This window comes from Carassius carassius, chromosome 4 (assembly GCF_963082965.1).
Source record: "Carassius carassius chromosome 4, fCarCar2.1, whole genome shotgun sequence".
Taxonomy (NCBI): Eukaryota; Metazoa; Chordata; class Actinopteri; order Cypriniformes; family Cyprinidae; genus Carassius; species Carassius carassius.
Window position 1 is genome coordinate 3494546 of NC_081758.1, and position 12279 is coordinate 3506824.

Sequence of the window (12279 nt, forward strand, 5' to 3'; positions counted from 1 at the left end):
GGGATCTGAAAAGCTTTCTTTGAATGACACCAGCAGTTTCATGTGAGTTACATCTCATCTGTTGAGAAAATATATGTGCACATCCATCTAAAGTTATATGCATGCAAGCTTAGAAAAAGAAAGCTGTAGAAATGTATCCTTCATTCAGTTTTACCAACTGGCCAGTGGAGATTCTTGTAAATGCAGTAAACTAATACTTCAATAGATCCTTCAAGTTCAAGTTGAGCTTTATTGTCATTCCGCTACATGTCGTGCCTCACAGGACCATATTGCTACATAAATACAGACATACAACAATGAAGTAAAACAGTATAAACCTATACTCAACTAACCTACTGACAGATTTGACTATAAATATACTATGTATACATGTTTACCTATACATAAGCTTAAAAAAAAAAAAAAAGATAAACTATACGAATGCTTCACATAATTCTATACCTATACACAATGAACCTACTGACAGATTTGACTATAAATATACTATTTATAAATGTTTGTCTAAACATAAACTAAAAAATACAAACTATACAAATGCTACACATAAACACTGTACATATACACAACTAACCTACTGACAGATTTTGAATATGAATATACTATATATAAATGTTTACTTATACATAGACTAAAAAGAAAAATATATAGGCTATACGAATGCTTCACATAGTACAGTATATGTGCAAAGAGAAACATCATAAGTCAAGCAGCTGGCTGGGGAACAGTGCAAGATGATTTGTAGTGCATCAGAATCAGAATGAGCTTTATTGCCAGGTATGTTTACACAAACGGGGAATTTGTTTTCAAGACAGAAGCTCCGCAGTACAACAGAATGACGTAGACAGAACAAAAAAACACATAATAAAAGAATAAAAAATACAAATAAGTAGGTAGGGAATGACACATAAAAAAGGTTAAAAAATACAAATAAAATAAGTAGATAAGGAAGGACAATATACAAATTGGCAATTGTATGTGCAGGTATATTACAATAGGCAGTTTTGTATGTACAGGTATATTATGTGCAAAAATCGAAGTGTACACTAAGTATGTGTGTAAGGTTAATAAGTGTATGTGTATATAAATATAAATAGTGTTGTGTGTTGTGTTGTCTTCCACAGTTATTATCAAGTGTTCATTAGATGGATTGCCTGAGGGAAGAAACTGTTCCTGTGCCTGGCCGTTCTGGTGCTCAGGGCTCTGTAGCGCCGACCAGATGGCATCAGTTCAAAGAGGGAGTGTGCTCGATGGGAGGGGTCCAGAGTGATTTTACCTTTTGCTCACTCTGGATAAGTACAGTTCTTGAATAGAAGGGAGGGTTGTACCGATGATTCACTCAGCAGTCTGGACTACCCTCTGTAGTCTTCTGAGGTCAGATTTAGAAGCGGAGCTGAACCAGACAGTTACTGAAGTGCAGAGGACGGATTCAATGATGGCGGAGTAGAACTGTTTCAGCAGCTCCTGTGGCAGGTTGAACTTCCTCAGCTGGTGAAGGAAGTACAACCTCTACTGGGCCTTTTTTACAATGGAGTCAATGTAAATGTCCCACTTCAGGTCCTGAGAGATACTGGTGACCAGGAACCTGAATGACTCCACTGCAGTCACAGTGCTGTTCATGATGGTGAGTGGGGGGAGAGTAGGGGGGTTTCTTCTGAAGTCCACGATCATCTCCGCTGTTTTTAGCGTGTTCAGCTCCAGGTTGCTGAGAGTACACCAGACAGCCAGCTCTTTAACTTACTGTCTGTAAGCAGACTCGTCACCGTCCTGAATGAGGCCAATGAGTGTGGTGTCATCTGCAAACTACAGGAGCTTGACAGAGAGGTCCTTAGAAGTGCAATTGTTGGTGTACAGGGAGAAGAAAAGTGGGGAGAGAACGCATCCCTGGGGAGCTCTATTGCTGATTGTATGGGTGCTAGATGTGTATTTTCCCAGCCTCGCTGTTGATCCACTGACAAATGGAGGTGGGCACAGAGAGCTGAGTTAGTTTGGGAAGGAGAAGGTTTGGAATGATAGTGTTAAAGGCCAAGCTGAAGTCCACAAACAGGATCCTCACATAAGTGCCTGGTCTGTCTAGGTGTTGCAGAACATAATGCAGTCCAATGTTTACTGCATCGTCCACAGACCTGTTTGCTCTGTAGGCAATCTGAAGAGGATCCAGCAAGGGTCCAGTAATGTCCTTCAGGTGGGACAGCACCAGTTTTTCAAATGACTTTATAACCACAGACGTTTAGAGCCACAGGCCTGTAGTCATTTATTCCTGTAAGTTTGGATTTCTTTGGGATGGGGATGATGGTGCAGCGGTTGAAGCATGAAGGGACTTGACACAGCTCCAGTGATCTTTTGAAGATCTGTGTGAAGATGGGGGCCAGCTGGTCAGCACAGGATTTCAGACAGACTGTAACACAATCTGGGCCTGGTGCTTTTTTCCTTTTCTGCTTACGAAAGACCTGGCGCACCTCATCCTCGCTGATCTGTATTGCAGGTGTGGGGGAGAGGGGGTTTGCAGGAGGTGTGAATGGTGAGAGTGGTTGTTTTGAGAGGTGTTCAGGGTGGGTTGCAAGAGTTGTGAATGGTGTGAATGGTTGTTTGGAGCGGTGTTCAGGGTGGGTTGCAAGAGTTGTGAGTGGTGTGAACGGTTATGTGGAGATGCGTTCAGGGCAGGTGATGGGTGTTCTTTCAAACCTGCAGTAAAACTTTAGATCAGATCGTCTGCCAGTTGTTGATTCTCCACAGTGCTGGGGGCTGGTGTCTTTTAGTTGGTGATGTCCTTCAGACTTTTCCACACTGATGCTGAGTCATTGGAAGTTAACTGAGTACTTATTTTTTCAGAATAATTCCTCTTTGCCACTCTGATCTCCTTGTCCGGTGTGTATTTAGCCTGTTTATACAAGACATTGTCCCCCTTCCTGTAAGAATCTTCTTTGGCCTGACAGAGCTGTCTGAGTTTTGCAGTGAACCATGGTTTTTCATTGTTGTAAGTCAGATGAGTCCTGGTAGGAATGTACATATCCTCACAGAAACTGATATATGATGTAACAGTCTCTGTGCGCTCGCCCAGATCGGTGGCAGAAGCTTCAAAAACAATCCAATCATTGAGGTCAAAACAAGATTGTAAATCCTGCTCTGCTTCATTGGTCCATCTTTTTACAGTCCTTAATAAAGGTTTAGCTGATTTTAGTTTCTGCCTGTAGGTCAGTATAAAATGAACTAAACAGTGATCAGAGCGGAGAGATTTGCTTTATTAAAGTCCCCAAGAATGATTAAAATGGATTCTGGGTGTTGTTGTTCTGTCTCTGTGACCTGGTCAGCGAATTTCTGTAAATCCAGGCTCATGTGCACTTGCAGAGAAATGTAAACACTCACCAGAATGAATGAGTGAAACTCCCGCGGCGAATAGAATCTGCAGTTAATGAAGAGTGTTTCTAAATCTGAACAGCACATCTTTTTTAACACTGTTACATCTATACTCCTCCTTTCGTTGATGTAAATGCATTTCCCGCCGTCGTGTGATTTCCCTGTTGATTCTACATCATGGTCCGCTCTGAACAGCTGAAAGCCCAGCAGATGGAGCACGCTGTCTGGAATTGCATCGTTTAGCCAAGTTTCCGTGAAACACAGAACAGCAGAGTATGAGAAATCCTTATCTGTCTGGGAGAGCAGAAGGAGTTCATCCATTTTGTTGGGTAGAGAGCGGAGATTTGCCAGAGGGATGCTAGGCAACAGCATTCGAAATCCAAGTTTCTTGAGTCTCACGAGCGTGCCAGCTCTTTTCAACACATTTCCCAATATATTTCTGTGATGTGGAAAGGTGTTTGTGGGATGGAGAAGGTGAGATGGTCCATGTTTCAGGATGTAGGGTGTTTGAGTGGGGTTTCAGAGGAGGGCAGGGTGATTTGAGTTCAGGGCTCTTACAGCATGCAGGAAAAAGCTTTTGAGCAGTCTGGCGGAGCGGGCTCTGATGCTCCGGTACCGTCTTCCTGATGGCAAGAGCTGGAAGACACTGTGGGAGGGATGGGTGGGTCCTTCATGATACTGTTTGCTTTGCTGGAGCATCGTGTAAGAAAAATGTCCAGGATGGAGGGGGGAGGGGCACCAATGCTCTTTGCAGCTGTGCTCACTGTCCGCTGGAAGGTCTTGCGGTTTGCTGCACTACAGTCCCCGTACCAGACAGTGATGCATTAGGTCAGCACGCTCTCTATGGTTCCTCTGTAGAATGTGGTGAAGATGGGTGGATGGAGACTTGGCCTTTTCAGCCGCTGGAGATGTAGGCACTGCTGTGCCTTCTTGGAGAGTGACATGGTGTTGGTGGTCAAGGTGACATCCTCTGTAATGTGCACCCCCAGGAATTTAGTGCTGCTGACTCTCTCCACAGTCGAGCTGTGGATGGTCAGTGGTGGTAAATGGAGTTTCCCCTGAAGTCCATCACAACCTCCTTTGTCTTCTTCACACTGAGGGACAGGTTGTTAGTTTCACACTATTCAGCCAGTTGTGCCACTTCCTCTCTGTAGTGCGTTTCATCAGTGTTGCTGATAAGACCTACCACCGTTGTGACATCCGCAAACTTGATGATGTGGTTGGAGCTGAACTTGTCAGTGCGGTCGTGGGTCAGCAGCGTGAAGAGCAGTGGGCTGAGCACACAGCCTTGTGGAGCACCTGTGCTCAGTGTGGTAGTGCTCGATGTGTTGTGGCCGACATGGACTAACTGAGGTCTTCCAGTTAGAAAGTCCAGGATCCAAGGCCCAACAGGTTTAGTTTGTTGATGAGCTGTTGTGGGATTATTGTGTTGAATGCTGAGCTGAAGTCGATGTACAGCATTCTAACGTAGGAGTCTTTATTCTCTAGGTTGGTAAGAGCCAGGTGGAGAGTGGAGGAAATTGCAACGTCTGTAGAGCGGTTTGGACAGTATGCAAACTGTAGCGGATCGAATTTGTGTTGGGGAGGCTGGTTTTGACTTAAAATTTTACTTAAATCCAAACATTTAGAGATACAAATTTATGTACACAGAGATGTATTTACATATGACACAAAATAACATGTGACTCAGATAATGTGAAGTACATTCAAAGTTTGCTTTACTGAAGAAAAATCTCTCTGAAATTGAAGTAAATTTCCCAAATTATTACAAAGAATTAGGAGGTAATGCGTCATTATTAACGTAACCTCGATTCCCTGAGATAAGGGAATGACCGTTGCATCGCTGATGCTTTATGGAAACTTCTGTTTACTCTGTTACTGAAGCCTGTTTTTTTTTCATGATAGTGTAGTGGCACAAACAAATGGTGCTCTAGCCACTTGCAAGGGGATTAGGTAGAATTTAAGCGGACGCAATCCTTGCCTGAAAGGCAGGGACATCCAAGTTGTAGATTCTGGCAAAGGTAGATGCAACAACCATCCGGCAGCCGCACAAATCTCACCTATAGAAATCCCGCTGGACTAAGCCCACGGAGAGACGATTCCTGTGGTTGAGTGAGCCCTCACACCAAAAGGGCACTGCAAGCATGCTGAGGCATAAGCAAAGTTTATAGCATCCACTATCCAGTGAGTGTCTCTGCTTCATGACTGGCAGCCCTTTAGAGTGGCCTCTGAAGCACACAAAGAGCTGCTCTGAGTGTCTGAACAGGTAAGAGCGGTCAACATACACTCAAAGTGCCCAGACTGGACAGACTGTATTAGACTCACCGTCTGCAACGGAGAATGCTAGAAGGGTGATTACTTGAGCTCTGAATAGAGTGGAGAACACTTTCGGCACATAGCTTTGTCTCGGTTTGAGGAAGACTCCACAGTCGTTAGGCCCAAACTCAAGACAAGAAACACTGACTGACAAAGTTTGCAAGTCACCCACTCGCTTGACTACAGCTCAAAGGGAGGGCCCTGTAGAGCCCTGAGGACTATAGAGAAGTCCCAAGTCAGCACAGTATGAGGGCGATGTGGATTCAATCTCCTATCTCCCCTCAGAAACTTAACGACTAGGTTGTTTCTGCCGACTGACTGGCAAACCATGAGAGAATGATTCGCTGTGAAAGCTGCCACATAGACTTTGAGCATGGAAGGTGTGTGCCCTTTATCCAGCAGCTCTTGTAGGAAGGTTTGTACATTAGACAGGCCACAAGATGACAGGCCAGGCACCATGCTGTACACCAGTCAATCATTTAAGGGTATAAAGGCGTCTTGCAGAGCGATACTGATACTCTCACAGTGAAAGCAGTCTGTGTCAGTGTGCACAACCTCAGCGTGGGTGTGGCCCAAGTAGCCAACGTCCACAAATGTGAAGCTGTCAGCAATACAGAATAATTGGTGACAGCATTGTACTTCGATCTGCCTAAAAGGTAAAACCACCTAGGGGCGCTGATCTTCGCATGTAAAACACACTGGCGGATCAAAGTGCTGCAGGGAGAGTAAAGCACAAAGGGACCTGTGCCGGTGTGTGATCACTTAAACTGTGAGTTAACCTTTTCTTCCTCTGAGGCAGCTGAGAGGGGATAAATGTGAAAGTGGGATGGGCAGGGTCATCTTCATTGGCAATCGGCAATCCGTGAGTGAAGCAGTGCCAGACTCATGCTCTCGTAGTGTAAGCAGTCTGTCTCAGTGAGCACAGCCTCAGCATGGGCGTGGCCCAGGCAAGTGGCACACACAAATGTAAAGGTGTAATCGATACAGAATCATTGGTGACAGCATTCTACTTCCATCTGTCTAGAAAGATCGAACTGTTAGATGTAAATGAGGGGTGATGTTCTTCCACTTCTTCGGCTTCATCAGCAAAGAGATGGTCTTGTTGCTGAAGGAGAAAAATTCTAATGAAATAGTGCTCTGAGCTGGCTTATATAGTGGTTGGCTCCTCCCCTTTGGTCTAGAGCATCATTGGTTTGTGCAGCTACACAAACGTGAACAAATCAGGCTTCAGTAACAGAGTAAACAGGAGTTTCCATTAAGCGTTAGCGACACAACATTCATTCCCTTATCTCAGGGAACCGAGGTTACTTTAATAACGGAGCGTTACCTACTAATTCTTTGTAATTTATTTGTGACATTTACTTCAGTTTCAGAGTGTTTTTTGTATTTAAAAGGAAAAAAAAATGTTGTTCTGTGAAGCAAACAATTGAATGATTGAATGAATAAATGAATGAATATAATATTAAAAAAAGAAAAACAAAGGAAGCATAATCTTGTTTTTCCTGTTAAAGTTTATTTTTCTTAGCCCAATTAAAAAAACAAAAGAAAAAAAAACACTGTTTTGTTTGAAGCATAAACTCACTTAATTTTAATACATTTTGGCCTGGTTTCACAGACAGGGCTTAGATTAAGCCAGGATTAGGCTATAGTTCAATAAGGACATTTAAGTAGTTTTTATAAATGTAAAAAATATAAAAAATACTGGTGTGCATCTTGATACTAAACAATGTAACTGACATATTTTAAGATATGTCAGTGCAATTTTTTATTGTAATTGTTTTTCCAAGTTGACAAAGCTCAGACATGCATTTTATTCTGGGACTTCACTAAGCCTTGTCTGTTAAACCAGGGGTTAAAGTTTTAATCATGACTTAATATCCTAAGTAATTATGTTTGTAAAGCAAATACATCTTGATTCAAAGGGGTCATATGATATTGCTAAAAATAACATTATTTTGTGTATTTGGTTTAATAGAATGTGTTTATGCGGTTTAAGGTAAAAAAAAAGAAAAAAAAAAGAAAACCTTATTTGCCACATACTGTACATTATTGTTCCTCCACTATGCCCCGCCTTTCTGAAATGCATCGTTTTTTACAAAGCTCATCGGTCTGAAAAGTTAGTTGTGCTCTGATTGGCCAGCTATCCAGTGCATTGCAATTTGCCGAATGCCTCAAGCGTGTGACGGAAATGTTACGCCCCTTGCTATACTGTAATGCTCGTCCCAGTCAGAACACTGGCACGACAAGACAAAAACAATAAAAACCCATTACAAACCAGCAATTTCTTGCATCCAATGGGGGCTTAATTACTGATTATAATGGCTTATACTGTGTTTTTATGCGTTGCATTGTATCATGCCGCATAAACATAAAACCATGTCTGCATTTTTGATCAGAGAAACGACAAAGTGCTACTCTACACCAGCGATTCTCAATTCAAATCCTCGTATTTGACTCATCAGTGACAAATCCTTTACATATGTAAACGCACTTACAGACTGTGAGTCAAAAGCGCTGGCATTGTTGTCTTCTCTCCCAGGATCAGGAAACAGTCCTCCATAAAATGCGCTGCACACATCTGAATATTTGGCTTGAACTGTTCTGGAACAGTGTTGTAAATACAACTAAACTACTGATTTCTAGTTGTGTCCTCTTTTGGAAGGCCAAACAAAGTGAAAGTGACATGACATACAGCCAAGTATGGTGACCCATACTCAGAATTCGTGCTCTGCTTTTAACCCATCCAAAGTGCACACACACCCGGAGCAGTGGGCAGCCATTTATGCTGCGGAGCCCGGGGAGCAGTTGGGGGTTCGGTGCCTTCCTCAAGGGCACCTCAGTCATTAGGCCTTGACTTCCCCCAAAGTATTTTCTTTTCCACAAAATGGCGCCGGTAACAACAGCGAGAATAAAAGGTTACACCTTCTTTCTTTGCGTGAACATTTGGGCAGCGTTATGCAATTTTTCCCACATAGTTACATAGACATGTGGAGGTGTGTTTAAATGAGGCGTTTTAGGAGGGCGTGGACGTGGACTTAACTTTTATAAAGAATATATTCTTTTTAGTCTTTGCAGCTTTACAGATCTTAGCTAAACTCTGCAGAGCTGAGGAATTTATTTTGAGACCACTGTGTTAAAGGCAGGGTAGGTAAAAAATGTATAAAAAACTTTTTTTCCAAATTTGTTTAAACTTTATTTATATATCAATACATAATTAAAATGTAAGTACTCTGAAAAAGAAAGTATAAAATTTGAGTGTCTGTAGACCTCTCACGACCTCTCAGCTCATTATTTCCATTCACTCCACCCCCTCCCTTCTGGGCTCATTCCAAAGCCTCTACTACGGCTTGCTAAGTAATGTTATGTTAGCTATATTACGCAGCTACGTGTGCTAATGACACATGCTTCATGAAAAAATAAACAAAAAAATATGTATGATCAAAATACAAAAAGAAAGATTTACCTGTCCAGCAGAAATAAAGCCATCAAGGAGTTACTTTTCAGACCCTTGAGTTCCCTCAGCTCTCGCCATCGCTGGAAAGCCACGCCGATATTAACTCGCGTTTTATTTCTTTGTTTATCCAAAGACTTTTTGTTCATTGCCTTTTCTTGTACTGTTACTGTCTTCCTTTCTTGCCTGGTTTGCCTTCACTAACTGCATAGGCTGGTACTGTGAATTTTGCTTGCTGTTTCTCTGCCATTGTTTTGGTATTCCTAGGATCCGTGCCTGTTGAATTCCTCAAATCAAACGTGCGCGCGCAAGTGGGCAGGTCATGTGTGGCAAAAAGGTGGTTGCCATGGTTGCGAGAGAGTGACAGTCGCCTAAGCCAATCCTATGTTTCGTCCCGAATGGAAATAATGAGCTGTGTTTAATACAGATTAAACGGTCTAGAGTCACTCGATTTTTATACTCTTTTTATCAGAGTACTTACATTTTAATTATGCATTGATATATATAGAAAGTTTAAACAAATTTGGATGAAAGTTTTTTTAAATTTATTACCTACCCTGCCTTTAACTAGTACGTTAAGGTGTTTTTTTGTTTGTTTTGTTTTTCTGAATCATTAAAAGGTTCTCAGACCCCAAACAGAATGTAGGATGAGTTATGAGCTAATGAAGAAGTCAAAGGTCAATGGGAATCAGCAATTCTCCTTCCTTAATATCAGTTTGGCTTAATTCTCACGGTGGTAAACTCTAAACAGTACCTGCTGTAATAAATACTGATTTAAATCAGAGAATAAAACACTGAAACAAAAACAGATCAATGGCACAGGACATATCTAAACATAATCAAATAATTGGAACTGAATTATTCTAGATGTTCTTGAGGTAATATCAGTACAGCTTTATGTGTTGCCTTTATTTGCCTGTTTTTCCTATGATTATACAATTACAACTCTGATATTAAGGAAGGAGAATGGCTGATTCCCACTATACTTGACTTCTTCAGGAGCTCATAACTCTTCTTCATAACTCATCTTAAATTCTTTTTGGGGTCTGAGAACCTTTTAATGATAAAAAAAATTATATATATATATATATATATATATATATATATATATATATATATATATATATACAGTACAGACCAAAAGTTTGGAAACATTACTATTTTTAATATTTTGAAAGAAGTTTCTTCTGCTCATTAAGCCTGCATTTATTTGATCAAAAATACAGAAAAAAAATATTTTTTTGATATATTATTACAATTTAAAATAATTGTTTTTAAATTTATTATACTTTCAATTATCATTTATTTCTGTGATGCAAAGCTGAATTTTTAGGATCATTATCACATGATCCTTTAGAAATCATTCTAATATGATGATTCATTATCAAAGTTGGAAACAGTTCTGCTGCTTAATATTTTTTCAGAACATGTGATACTTTTTTAGGATACTTTGATGAATAAAAAGTAAAAAAAAAAGAAAAAAAAAAAAAAAGAAGCTATGTTTTTAAAATATAAATATTTTGTAATAACAATATACACTACTGGTCAGTAATTTGGGGTCAGTAATTTTTTTTCTTTCTTTCTTTTTTTAAAAAATAAAATCAATACTTTTGTTCAGCAAGGATTTGTTATATTGATAAAAAGTGATAGTAAAGAAAATATATTATTAGAATATATATTATTATAATTTTTAATTTATTTTGAATAAATGCAGTTCTTTTTAACCTTTTATTCATCAAATATATTAGACAGCAGAACTGTTTCCAACACTCATAATAAATCAGAATATTAGAATGATTTCTAAATGATGATGTGATAGACTGGATGTTACATGTGACACTGAAGGCTGGAGTAATGATGCTAAAAAATTCAGCTTTGCATCACAGGAATAAATTATTTTTTAAAGTATATTCAAATAGAAAACTATTATTTTAAGTTGTAATAATATTTCACAATATTACTGTTTTTTCTGTATTTTTGATCAAATAAATGCAGGCTTGATGAGCAGAAGAAACTTCTTTCAAAAACATTAAAAATAGTAATGTTTCCAAACTTTTGGTCTGTACTGTATGTTTATATATAACATTTTGTTTTTTGTAATGTTATTTTGTATATGTTGTTTTGATTTAAACAAAGGAAAATAATTGACACTTATGACAGATGTAACATCTGAAAACAAGTCTAAATATAATATTTTAGGCATGTTTTATCCAGCAAAGTGTATGTATAATTGATTACATTTTTAGACCTTAGTTTTACTATTATTATTATTAATATTGTTATTTAGGAAAGCAATTATGAAGTATTAACCAAGCTTGTATAACATGTACTCTGAGTCATGGAACTCAGTGTAACTGAAGGTTTCCTCTAGGACCATTCGGCTGACCTGACCATTGTGACCCGTGTCATTCTTCTGCTCTGTCTGGACAAAGGAAAAAAAAATGTGGTCTCACCACTGCAATGTGACAAAACTGAGACAAATATTTAACATTGGTTTGGCCCAGTTTAATGGTAGGTAGCAATTTTCTGCTGTCTGCGTGTTCGTTTACACCAAACAAACAGGGAACAAAAGCTCTTGTGGCATTCCACACCAGATGGTCTGCCATACAAAGGTGGACCACCTCAAAGAACTGAGGAAATAAATTCTCCAAAAATTTCATTCAGAATAGAGCAAATTCCTGGTTTTTGTGCTTCTCCATCCCGTTCCCGTTGTCATATATACACCCTCTATATCTTTCTTAGAGGAGTGCGTGCAAACTGTACAGTGATAAAGTCATACTTTACAGTGTGTTTTACATGATAAAGTACGGCTGAGATATTCTAATGAAGCACATATGCATAAGGACATTGCTGTGAAATTAAATGTGAAATTTACTATAAATTTCTATAACAGAATGGTTTTAACCTAGAAATGTATAGTAAATTTAACATTTTATTTCAAAGCAACAGCAAGTAACTAATTGAATTAAAGTTTTTTGTTACATTAATACATATTAATAACACATTAATATGTTTGAACTAAATTGATTTTGAGGTAAACATTTGTTATTATTTTTCTTTATTATTATTATTATTATTTCAGATTAAAACTAACTAACGAACTAATAAATGCATTTTGATTGCTACATTATTAAATACAGAATAAGCTAACAAACCAC